Source organism: Manis pentadactyla, chromosome 1, assembly GCF_030020395.1.
Source record: "Manis pentadactyla isolate mManPen7 chromosome 1, mManPen7.hap1, whole genome shotgun sequence".
In the NCBI taxonomy this organism is placed as follows: domain Eukaryota; kingdom Metazoa; phylum Chordata; class Mammalia; order Pholidota; family Manidae; genus Manis; species Manis pentadactyla.
This window is the reverse complement of record NC_080019.1, coordinates 60,543,817-60,557,208: the sequence shown is the minus strand read 5'-3', so window position 1 is coordinate 60,557,208 and position 13,392 is coordinate 60,543,817.

Here is a 13,392-nt window from a genome sequence, read left to right as displayed (position 1 = left end):
CTTTAGTTTTATGGGGAGGAATGACAGACGCCAACGCTGATGGTGGCAGGTCAGTTAAAGGGGCCTGGGCTAGGGTTAGGGTTACCTGTGAGGGAAAATCTATGCATATGATACGGTTACGGAGAGAATTTTGGTTCAATTCTGATGTGGGTGCGAGTGTGAGCTTGAGGCTCAGGGTAAAAATGTGCTTCCTAGTTGGCAGCAATGTTGAAGGCGGAGTATCTATTCCAGTGCTCGTGTCTAGGGTTAGGCTTAGGTGTTCAGTAAGATTTACAGGAACATAGAGTTACATTTAGATTTCGCATCTGACACTGATGTGAGGGCGATGGCCAGACTGAGCTTCATTTTTACTTTGCAGCATGACAGACATTGAAGCTGATGGCAACGTTTAGGTAAATTGGCCAGGGTTAGAGACAGGGTATTGTGTTCTGTGAGGTGTACAGGAAGGATAGGGTGAAGGACAGACTTAGGGCTGGTCTCTGATGTGAGGGCAAGTTCGAGATTGAGGTTCAGGATTACGGTGAAGCGTGCCTGATGCCAGAGGTTATGTTGAAAGAACATGTAAAGAGTCTTGGCTAAGTTTGAGATTAGTGGGTCATTCAGTTCTTCAGAAAGGATAAGTTAAGTATTAGGGTTACGGTCCAGCTCTGATGTGAGTGCGACTCTGAAATTGCATTTCACTGTTGAGGAGGGCCCTTGGAGATGTCGATGCAGACGTTTTGTGGATAGGCCCAGGATTCAGTGCTAGGGTTAAAATTTTGTGTTCTCTCTGGTTTCCAGAGACATTAGCATTACGGAAAGAGTTAGTTTCTGGGTGTGATGTGACGGGGAGTGCAAGATGTTGGATCAGGGTTATGGTGAGGCATGGGTGACGTCAATGTTCCAGGTGAGCTCTCAGGACAACTGGCCAGGGCTAGGCTTAGGGTTAGGTTTTTCGTTAGATGTAGAGAGAGGGTATTGTTACATTTAGACATAGGGTCCTTCTCTTACGTTAGGGCGAATGTGCGATTCAGTTCCAGGACTACAGTGAGGCAATTGTGGTATCCATGGTGATTTTGGAGTTTCAGGCCACAGGTCCGCGCTAGCGTTAGGGTTATGTAATCGTAAAAGGGTATGGGGTTTACGTGGATATGGCGCAATTTTGGATCCTAATATGATTTGAGGGAGATGGCCAGATTGATCTTGATCATCATGGTGTGACATAGGTGTCGTCAATGCTGACGCTGAGGGTCCAGGTTAAAGGACCTTGTTTAGGGGTAGGCTTTTCTGTAAGGAAAAGTCTATGCAGAAGATATGGTTATGGACATAATTAGGGTGAAATTTTGATGTCAGGGTGAGTGTGAGGTCGAGTCACAGGGTTGAGGGAGTCATAGGTGATATCAATGGTGAAGGCGAAATATCTGGTCCATGGATCGGGTATAGGGTTAGGTTGAGGTGTTTGATACGGAGTACGGGTGAGATAGGGTTACAGTTAGATTCGGATCCATCTCTGATGTGAGGGCGAGTGGAAGATTGAGTTTCAGTTTTAAGGTGAGGTGTGGATGATATTAATGCTTAAGGTGAAGTGTCAGATCCTGACGAAAGGGCTAGGGCTGGTATTAGTCGTAAGTTAAGGTGTATGGGGCTGATTGAGTGACAGTTAGAGTTCTGATCTGACTCTGATGTGAGGGCAATGGCCAGAATGAGCTTCAGTTTTATGGGGAGGAATGACAGACGTCAATGCTGATGGTGGCAGTTCAGTTAAAGGGGCCTGGGCTAGGGTTACGGTTTCCTGTAAGGGAATGTCTATGCATATGACACGTTTACGGAGAGAATTAGGGTTCAATTCTGATGTGAGTGCGAGGGTGAGATTGAGGCTCAGGGTAAAGATGTGTCTCCTAGTTGGCATCAATGTTGAAGGCAAAGAATCTAGTCCAGGGCTCGGGCTTAGGGTTAGGTTTAGTTGGTCAGTAAGATTTACAGTAACATAGAGCTTTATTTAGAGTTAGCATCTGACTCTGATGTGAGGGTGATATCCAGATTGAGCTTCATGTTTACGGTACGGCATGACAGACATTGAACCTGATGGTGTCGGCTCAGGTAAAGTGGCCAGGGCTAGAGTTAGGGTATTGTGTTCTGTGAGGTGTACAGGAAGGATAGGGGTATGTACAGACTTAGCGCTTGTCTCTGATGTGAGGGCAAGTGCGAGATTGAGGTTCAGGATTACAGTGAATGGTGGGTCATGCCAATGTTTACGGTTAACAGACAGGTCCAAGAGTCATGGCTAGGGTTTGGATTAGTGGGTCGTTCTGTTCTACAGAAAGGATAATTTTAGGATTGAGGGTAGGGTCCAGCTCTGATGTGAGTGCGAGTATGAAACTGCGATTCAGTTTTGAGGAGGTCCCTGGGTGATGTCAATGGTGTCGTTGTGTGGATAGGCCCAGGACTCAGTGCTAGGGTTAAAATTTTGTGTTCTCTCTGGTTTCCGGATACATTAGCATTATGGAAAGATTTAGGATCTGGGTCTGATGTGACGGGGAGTGCAAGATGGTAGATCAGGGTTATGGTGCGGCATGGGTGATGTCAGTGGTCAAGGTGAGGTGTCAGGACCTAGGGCCAGGGCTAGGGTTAGGGTTAGGTTTCTGGGAAGCTGTAGAGGAATGGTATTGTTAGGTTTAGACTTAGGTTCCTTCTCTTACGTTAGGGAGACTATGCGATTATGGTTCCATGATTACAGTGAGTCAAGGGTGATATCCAAGGTGATGGTGGAGTTTCAGGAAACAGGTCCGCGCTAGGGTTAGGGTTATGTAATCGTTAAACGGTATAGTGTTTACGTGGATACGGCTCGATTTTGGATCCTACTCTGATGTGAGGGCGATGGCCAGATTGATCTTTATCATCATGATGTGGCATAGGTGACATCAATGCTGGCGCTGAGGATCCAGCTTAAGGGACCTTGTTTAGGGGTAGGGTTTTCAGTAAGGATAAGTCTATGTGGAAGATATGGTTATGGACATAATTAGGGTGCAATTTGATGTCACGGCGAGTGTGAGGTCGAGTCACAGCGTTCAGGGAGTCATAGGTGATATCAATGCTGAAGGTGAAATCTCCGGTCCATGGATCGGTTCTATGGTTAGGTTGAGGTGTTTGATAAGGAGTACGGGTGATACAGGGTAACAGTTAGATTCGGATCCATCTCTGATGTGAGGGCGAGTGCAAGATTGAGTTTCATTTTAAGGTGAAGTTTGGGTGACACTAATGCTAAAGCAGAAGTCTCGGATCCTGACGCCAGGGCTAGGGCTGGAATTAGCTGTAAGTTAAGGTGTATGGGGCTGATTGAGTGACAGTTAGAGTTCTGATCTGACTTTGATGTGAGTGCAATGGCCAGAATGAGCTTTAGTTTTATGGGGAGGAATGACAGACGCCAATGCTGATGGTGGCAGGTCAGTTAAAGAGGCCTGGGCTAGGGTTAGGGTTTCCTGTGAGGGAAAGTCTGTGCATATGATACGGTTACGGAGAGAATTTGGGTTCAATTCTGATGTTGGTGCGAGGGTGAGATTGAGGCACAGGGTAAAAATGTGCTTCCTAGTCGGCAGCAATGTTGAAGGCGGAGTATCTAGTCCAGTGCTCGTTTCTAGGGTTAGGCTTAGGTGTTCAGTAAGATTTACAGGAACATAGAGTTACATTTAGAGTTCGCATCTGACACTGATGTGAGGGCGATAGCCAGACGGAGCTTCAGGTTTACTTTGCGGCAAGACAGACGTTGAAGCTGATGGCAACGTTTAGGTAAAGTGGCCAGGGTTAGAGATAGGGTATTGTGTTCTGTGAGGTGTACAGGAAGGATGGGGTGAAGGACAGACTTAGGGCTGGTCTCTGATGTAAGGGCAAGTTCGAGATTGAGGTTCAGGATTACGGTGAAGCGTGCCTGATACCAGAGGTTACGTTGAAAGGACAGGTAAAGAGTCATGGCTAAGTTTGAGATTAGTGGGTCATTCTGTTCTTCAGAAAGGATAAGTTAAGGATTAGGGTTAGGGTCCAGCTCTGATGTGAGTGCGACTCTGAAATTGCGTTTCAGTGTTGAGGAGGGCCCTTGGAGATATCGATGCAGACGTTTTGTGGATAGGCCCAGGATTCAGGGCTACGGTTAAAATTTTGTGTTCTCTCTGGTTTCCAGAGACATTAGCATTACGGAAAGAGATAGGTTCTGGGTCTGATGTGACGGGGAGTGCAAGAAGTTGGATCAGGGTTATGGTGAGTCATGGGTGTCGTCAATGTTCTAGGTGAGCTGTCAGGACCACTGGCCAGGGCTAGGCTTAGGGTTAGTTTTTTCGTTAGGTGTAGAGAGAGGGTATTGTTACATTTAGACATAGGGTCCTTCTCTTACGTTAGGGCGAATGTGCGATTCAGTTCCAGGATTACAGTGAGGCAATTGTGGTATCCATGGTGATTTTGGAGTTTCAGGCCACAGGTCCGCGCTAGGGTTAGGGTTATGTAATCGTAAAAGGGTATGGGGTTTACGTGGATATGGCTCAATTTTTGTTAATAATCTGATGTGAGGGCGATGGCCAGATTGATCTTGATCATCATGGTGTGACATAGGTGACGTGAATGCTGACGCTGAGGGTAAAGGTTAAGGGACCTTGGTTAGGGGTAGGCTTTTCTGTAAGGAAAAGTCTATGCAGAAGATATGGTCATGGACATAATTAGGGTGAAATTTTGATGTCAGGTCGAGTGTGAGGTCGAATCACTGGGTTGAGGGAGTCATAGGTGTTATCAATGGTGAAGGCGAAATATCTGGTCCATGGATCGGGTCTAGGGTTAGGTTGAGGTGTTTGATACGGAGTACGGGTGAGATAGGGTTACAGTTAGATTCGGATCCATCTCTGATGTGAGGGCGAGTGGAAGATTGAGTTTCAGTTTTAAGGTGAGGTGTGGATGACATTAATGCTTAAGGTGAAGTGTCAGATCCTGACGAAAGGGCTAGGGCTGGCATTAGTCGTAAGTTAAGGTGTATGGGGCTGATTGAGTGACAGTTAGAGTTCTGATCTGACTCTGATGTGAGGGCAATGGCCAGAATGAGCTTCAGTTTTATGGGGAGGAATGAGAGACGTCAATGCTGATGGTGGCAGTTCAGTTAAAGGGGCCTGGGCTAGGGTTAGGGTTTCCTGTAAGGGAATGTCTATGCATATGATACGTTTACGGAGAGAATTAGGGTTCAATTCTGATGTGAGTGCGAGGGTGAGATTGAAAATCAGGGTAAAGATGTGTCTCCTAGTTGGCATCAATGTTGAAGGCAAAGAATCTAGCCAGGGCTCGGGCTTAGGATTAGGTTTAGTTGGTCAGTAAGATTTACAGTAACATAGAGCTTCATTTAGGGTTAGCATCTGACTCTGATGTGAGGGTGATATCCAGATTGAGATTCATGTTTACAGTACGGCATGACAGACATTGAAGCTGATGGTGTCGGCTCAGGTAAAGTGGCCAGGGCTAGAGTTAGGGTATTGTGTTCTGTGAGGAGTAAAGGAAGGATAGGGGTATGGACAGATTTAGCGCTTGTCTCTGATGTGAGGGAAAGTGCGAGATTGAGGTTCAGGATTACGGTGAATGTGGGTCATGCCAATGTTTACGGTTAACGGACATGTCGAAGAGTCATGGCTAGGGTTTGGATTAGTGGGTCGTTCTGTTCTACAGTAAGGATAATTTTAGGATTGAGGGTAGGGTCCAGCTCTGATGTGAGTGCGAGTGTGAAATTGCGATTCACTGTTGAGGAGGTCCCTGGGTGATGTCAATGGTTTCGTTGTGTGGATAGGCCCAGGACTCAGTGCTAGGGTTAAAATTTTCTGTTCTCTCTGGTTTCCGGATTCATTAGCATTATGGAAAGATTTAGGTTCCGGGTCTGATGTGACGGGGAGTGCAAGATGGTGGATCAGGTTAATGGTGTGGCATGGGTTACGTCAGTGGTCAAGGGGAGGTGTCAGGACCTCGGGCCAGGGCTAGGGTTATTGTTAGGTTTTTGGGAAGCTGTAGAGGAATGGTATTTTTACGTTTAGACATACGTTCCTTCTCTTACGTTAGGGAGACTATGCGATTATGTTTCCAGGATTACAGTGAGGCAAGGTTGATATCCAAGGTGATGGTGGAGTTTCAGGAAACAGGTCAGCGCTAGGGTTAGGATTATGTAATCGTTAAACGGTATAGGGTTTACGTGGATACGGCTCGATTTTGGATCCTACTCTGATGTGAGGGCGAAGGCCAGATTGATCTTGATCATCATGGTGTGGCATAGGTGACATCAATGCTGACGCTGAGGATCCAGCTTAAGGGACCTTGTTTAGGGGTAGGGTTTTCAGTAAGGAAAAGTCTATGTGGAAGATATGGTTATGGACATAACTAGGGTGCAATTTGATGTCACGGCGAGTGTGAGGTCGAGTCACAGGGTTGAGGGAGTCATAGGTGATATCAATGGTGAAGGCGAAATCTCTGGTCCATGGATCGGTTCTAGGGTTAGGTTGAGGTGTTTGATAAGGAGTATGGGTGATACAGGGTAACAGTTAGATTCGGATCCATCTCTGATGTGAGGGCGAGTGCAAGATTGAGTTTCATTTTAAGGTGAAGTTTGGGTGACACTAATGCTAAAGCTGAAGTCTCGGATCCTGACGCCAGGGCTAGGGCTGGAATTAGTTGTAAGTTAAGGTGTATGGGGCTGATTGAGTGACAGTTAGAGTTCTGATCTGACTCTGATGTGAGTGCAATGGCCAGAATGAGCTTTAGTTTTATGGGGAGGAATGACAGACGCCAATGCTGATGGTGGCAGGTCAGTTAAAGGGGCCTGGGCTAGGGTTACGGTTTCCTGTGAGGGAAAGTTTATTCATATGATACGGTTACGGAGAGAATTTGGGTTCAATTCTGATGTGGGTGCGAGGGTGAGATTGAGGCTCAGGGTAAAAATATGCTTCCTAGTCGGCAGCAATGTTGAAGGCGGAGTATCTAGTCCAGTGCTCGTGTCTAGGTTTAGGCTTAGGTGTTCAGTAAGATTTACAGGAACATAGAGTTACATTTAGAGTTCGCATCTGACACGGATGTGTGGGCGATGGCCAGACTGAGCTTCAGGTTTACTTTGCGGCATGACAGACGTTGAAGCTGATGGCAACGTTTAGGTAAAGTGGCCAGGGTTAGAGATAGGGTATTGTGTTCTGTGAGGTGTACAGGAAGGATGGGGTGAAGGATAGACTTAGGGCTGGTCTCTGATGTGAGGGCAATTTCGAGATTGAGGTTCAGGATTACGGTGAAGCGTGCCTGATGCCAGAGGTTACGTTGAAAGGACAGGTAAAGAGTCATGGCTAAGTTTGAGATTAGTGGGTCATTCTGTTCTTCAGAAAGGATAAGTTAAAGATTAGGGTTAGGGTCCAGCTCTGATGTGAGTGCGACTCTGAAATTGCATTTCAGTGTTGAGGAGGGCCCTTGGAGATGTCGATGCTGACGTTTTGTGGATAGGCCCAGGATTCAGTGCTAGGGTTAAAATTTTGTGTTCTCTCTGGTTTCCAGAGACATTAGCATTACGGAAAGAGTTAGTTTCTGGGTGTGATGTAACGGGGAGTGCAAGATGTTGGATCAGGGTTATGTTGAGGCATGGGTGACGTCAATGTTCCAGGTGAGCTCACAGGACAACTGGCCAGGGCTAGGCTTAGGGTTAGGTTTTTCGTTAGGTGTAGAGAGAGGGTATTGTTACATTTAGACATAGGGTCCTTCTCTTACGTTAGGGCGAATGTGCGATTCAGTTCCAGGACTACAGTGAGGCAATTGTGGTATCCATGGTGATTTTGGAGTTTCATGCCACAGGTCCGCGCTAGCGTTAGGGTTATGTAATCGTAAAAGGGTATGGGGTTTACGTGGATATGGCGCAATTTTGGATCCTAATCTGATTTGCGGGCGATGGCCAGATTGATCTTGATCATCATGGTGTGACATAGGTGTCGTCAATGCTGACGCTGAGGGTCCAGGTTAAAGGACCTTGTTTAGGGGTAAGCTTTTCTGTAAGGAAAAGTCTATGCAGAAGATATGGTTATGGACATAATTAGGGTGAAATTTTGATGTCAGGGTGAGTGTGAGGTCGAGTCACAGGGATGAGGGAGTCATAGGTGATATCAATGGTGAAGGCGAAATATCTGGTCCATGGATCGGGTATAGGGTTAGGTTGAGGTGTTTGATACGGAGTACGGGTGAGATAGGGTTACAGTTAGATTCGGATCCATCTCTGATGTGAGGGCGAGTGGAAGATTGAGTTTCAGTTTTAAGGTGAGGTGTGGATGACATTAATGCTTAAGGTGAAGTGTCAGATCCTGACGAAAGGGCTAGGTCTGGTATTAGTCGTAAGTTAAGGTGTATGGGGCTGATTGAGTGATAGTTAGAGTTCTGATCTGACTCTGATGTGAGGGCAATGGCCAGAATGAGCTTCAGTTTTATGGGGAGGAATGACAGACGTCAATGCTGATGGTGGCAGTTCAGTTAAAGGGGCCTGGGCTAGGGTTAGGGTTTCCTGTAAGGGAATGTCTATGCATATGACACGTTTACGGAGAGAATTAGGGTTCAATTCTGATGTCAGTGCGAGGGTGAGATTGAGGCTCAGGGTAAAGATGTGTCTCCTAGTTGGCATCAATGTTGAAGGCAAAGAATCTAGTCAAGGGCTCGGGCTTAGGGTTAGGTTTAGTTGGTCAGTAAGATTTACAGTAACATAGAGCTTTATTTAGAGTTAGCATCTGACTCTGATGTGAGGGTGATATCCAGATTGAGCTTCATGTTTACGGTACGGCATGACAGACATTGAACCTGATGGTGTCGGCTCAGGTAAAGTGGCCAGGGCTAGAGTTAGGGTATTGTGTTCTGTGAGGTGTACAGGAAGGATAGGGGTATGTACAGACTTAGCGCTTGTCTCTGATGTGAGGGCAAGTGCGAGATTGAGGTTCAGGATTACAGTGAATGGTGGGTCATGTCAATGTTTACGGTTAACAGACAGGTCCAAGAGTCATGGCTAGGGTTTGGATTAGTGGGTCGTTCTGTTCTACAGAAAGGATAATTTTAGGATTGAGGGTAGGGTCCAGCTCTGATGTGAGTGCGAGTATGAAACTGCGATTCAGTTTTGAGGAGGTCCCTGGGTGATGTCAATGGTGTCGTTGTGTGGATAGGCCCAGGACTCAGTGCTAGGGTTAAAATTTTGTGTTCTCTCTGGTTTCCGGATACATTAGCATTATGGAAAGATTTAGGATCTGGGTCTGATGTGACGTGGAGTGCAAGATGGTAGATCAGGGTTATGGTGCGGCATGGGTGACGTCATTGGTCAAGGTGAGGTGTCAGGACCTCGGGCCAGGGCTAGGGTTAGGGTTAGGTTTTTGGGAAGCTGTAGAGGAATGGTATTGTTAGGTTTAGACTTAGGTTCCTTCTCTTACGTTAGGGAGACTATGCGATTATGGTTCCATGATTACAGTGAGTCAAGGGTGATATCCAAGGTGATGGTGGAGTTTCAGGAAACAGGTCCGCGCTAGGGTTAGGGTTATGTAATCGTTAAACGGTATAGTGTTTACGTGGATACGGCTCGATTTTGGATCCTACTCTGATGTGAGGGCGATGGCCAGATTGATCTTTATCATCATGATGTGGCATAGGTGACATCAATGCTGGCGCTGAGGATCCAGCTTAAGGGACCTTGTTTAGGGGTAGGGTTTTCAGTAAGGATAAGTCTATGTGGAAGATATGGTTATGGACATAATTAGGGTGCAATTTGATGTCACGGCGAGTGTGAGGTCGAGTCACAGCGTTCAGGGAGTCATAGGTGATATCAATGCTGAAGGTGAAATCTCCGGTCCATGGATCGGTTCTATGGTTAAGTTGAGGTGTTTGATAAGGAGTATGGGTGATACAGGGTAACAGTTAGATTCGGATCCATCTCTGATGTGAGGGCGAGTGCAAGATTGAGTTTCATTTTAAGGTGAAGTTTGGGTGACACTAATGCTAAAGCAGAAGTCTCGGATCCTGACGCCAGGGCTAGGGCTGGAATTAGTTCTAAGTTAAGGTGTATGGGGCTGATTGAGTGACAGTTAGAGTTCTGATCTGACTCTGATGTGAGTGCAATGGCCAGAATGAGCTTTAGTTTTATGGGGAGGAATGACAGACGCCAATGCTGATGGTGGCAGGTCAGTTAAAGGGGCCTGGGCTAGGGTTAGGGTTTCCTGTGAGGGAAAGTCTATGCACATGATACGGTTACGGAGAGAATTTGGGTTCAATTCTGATGTTGGTGCGAGGGTGAGATTGAGGCTCAGGGTAAAAATGTGCTTCCTAGTCGGCAGCAATGTTGAAGGCGGAGTATCTAGTCCAGTGCTCGTTTCTAGGGTTAGGCTTAGGTGTTCAGTAAGATTTACAGGAACATAGAGTTACATTTAGAGTTCGCATCTGACACTGATGTGAGGGCGATAGCCAGACGGAGCTTCAGGTTTACTTTGCGGCAAGACAGACGTTGAAGCTGATGGCAACGTTTAGGTAAAGTGGCCAGGGTTAGAGATAGGGTATTGTGTTCTGTGAGGTGTACAGGAAGGATGGGGTGAAGGACAGAATTAGGGCTGGTCTCTGATGTAAGGGCAAGTTCGAGATTGAGGTTCAGGATTACGGTGAAGCGTGCCTGATACCAGAGGTTACGTTGAAAGGACAGGTAAAGAGTCATGGCTAAGTTTGAGATTAGTGGGTCATTCTGTTCTTCAGAAAGGATAAGTTAAGGATTAGGGTTAGGGTCCAGCTCTGATGTGAGTGCGACTCTGAAATTGCGTTTCAGTGTTGAGGAGGGCCCTTGGAGATATCGATGCAGACGTTTTGGGGATAGGCCCAGGATTCAGGGCTACGGTTAAAATTTTGTGTTCTCTCTGGTTTCCAGAGACATTAGCATTACGGAAAGAGTTAGGTTCTGGGTCTGATGTGACGGGGAGTGCAAGAAGTTGGATCAGGGTTATGGTGAGTCATGGGTGTCGTCAATGTTCTAGGTGAGCTGTCAGGACCACTGGCAAGGGCTAGGCTTAGGGTTAGTTTTTTCGTTAGGTGTAGAGAGAGGGTATTGTTACATTTAGACATAGGGTCCTTCTCTTACGTTAGGGCGAATGTGCGATTCAGTTCCAGGATTACAGTGAGGCAATTGTGGTATCCATGGTGATTTTGGAGTTTCAGGCCACAGGTCCGCGCTAGGGTTAGGGTTATGTAATCGTAAAAGGGTATGGGGTTTACGTGGATATGGCTCAATTTTTGTTAATAATCTGATGTGAGGGCGATGGCCAGATTGATCTTGATCATCATGGTGTGACATAGGTGACGTCAATGCTGACGCTGAGGGTAAAGGTTAAGGGACCTTGGTTAGTGGTAGGCTTTTCTGTAGGGAAAAGTCTATGCAGAAGATATGGTCGTGGACATAATTAGGGTGAAATTTTGATGTCAGGGCGAGTGTGAGGTCGAATCACTGGGTTGAGGGAGTCATAGGTGATATCAATGGTGAAGGCGAAATATCTGGTCCATGGATCGGGTCTAGGGTTAGGTTGAGGTGTTTGATAAGGTGTACGGGTGAGATAGGGTTACAGTTAGATTCGGATCCATCTCTGATGTGAGGGCGAGTGGAAGATTGAGTTTCAGTTTTAAGGTGAGGTGTGGATGACATTAATGCTTAAGGTGAAGTGTCAGATCCTGACGAAAAGGCTAGGGCTGGCATTAGTCGTAAGTTAAGGTGTATGGGGCTGATTGAGTGACAGTTAGAGTTCTGTTCTGACTCTGATGTGAGGGCAATGGCCAGAATGAGCTTCAGTTTTATGGGGAGGAATGACAGACGTCAATGCTGATGGTGGCAGTTCAGTTAAAGGGGCCTGGGCTAGGGTTACGGTTTCCTGTAAGGGAATGTCTATGCATATGACACGTTTACGGAGAGAATTAGGGTTCAATTCTGATGTCAGTGCGAGGGTGAGTTTGAGGCTCAGGGTAAAGATGTGTCTCCTAGTTGGCATCAATGTTGAAGGCAAAGAATCTAGTCAAGGGCTCGGGCTTAGGGTTAGGTTTAGTTGGTCAGTAATATTTACAGTAACATAGAGCTTTATTTAGAGTTAGCATCTGACTCTGATGTGAGGGTGATATCCAGATTGAGCTTCATGTTTACGGTACGGCATGACAGACATTGAAGCTGATGGTGTCGGCTCAGGTAAAGTGGCCAGGGCTAGAGTTAGGGTATTGTGTTCTGTGAGGTGTACAGGAAGGATAGGGGTATGTACAGACTTAGCGCTTGTCTCTGATGTGAGGGCAAGTGCGAGATTGAGGTTCAGGATTACAGTGAATGGTGGGTCATGCCAATGTTTACGGTTAACAGACAGGTCCAAGAGTCATGGCTAGGGTTTGGATTAGTGGGTCGTTCTGTTCTACAGAAAGGATAATTTTAGGATTGAGGGTAGGGTCCAGCTCTGATGTGAGTGCGAGTATGAAACTGCGATTCAGTTTTGAGGAGGTCCCTGGGTGATGTCAATGGTGTCGTTGTGTGGATAGGCTCAGGACTCAGTGCTAGGGTTAAAATTTTGTGTTCTCTCTGGTTTCCGGATACATTAGCATTATGGAAAGACTTAGGATCTGGGTCTGATGTGACGTGGAGTGCAAGATGGTAGATCAGGGTTATGGTGCGGCATGGGTGACGTCATTGGTCAAGGTGAGGTGTCAGGACCTCGGGCCAGGGCTAGGGTTAGGGTTAGGTTTCTGGGAAGCTGTAGAGGAATGGTATTGTTAGGTTTAGACTTAGGTTCCTTCTCTTACGTTAGGGAGACTATGCGATTATGGTTCCATGATTACAGTGAGTCAAGGGTGATATCCAAGGTGATGGTGGAGTTTCAGGAAACAGGTCCGCGCTAGGGTTAGGGTTATGTAATCGTTAAACATTATAGTGTTTACGTGGATACGGCTCGATTTTGGATCCTACTCTGATGTGAGGGCGATGGCCAGATTGATCTTTATCATCATGATGTGGCATAGGTGACATCAATGCTGGCGCTGAGGATCCAGCTTAAGGGACCTTGTTTAGGGGTAGGGTTTTCAGTAAGGATAAGTCTATGTGGAAGATATGGTTATGGACATAATTAGGGTGCAATTTGATGTCACGGCGAGTGTGAGGTCGAGTCACAGCGTTCAGGGAGTCATAGGTGATATCAATGCTGAAGGTGAAATCTCCGGTCCATGGATCGGTTCTATGGTTAGGTTGAGGTGTTTGATAAGGAGTACGGGTGATACAGGGTAACAGTTAGATTCGGATCCATCTCTGATGTGAGGGCGAGTGCAAGATTGAGTTTCATTTTAAGGTGAAGTTTGGGTGACACTAATGCTAAAGCAGAAGTCTCGGATCCTGACGCCAGGGCT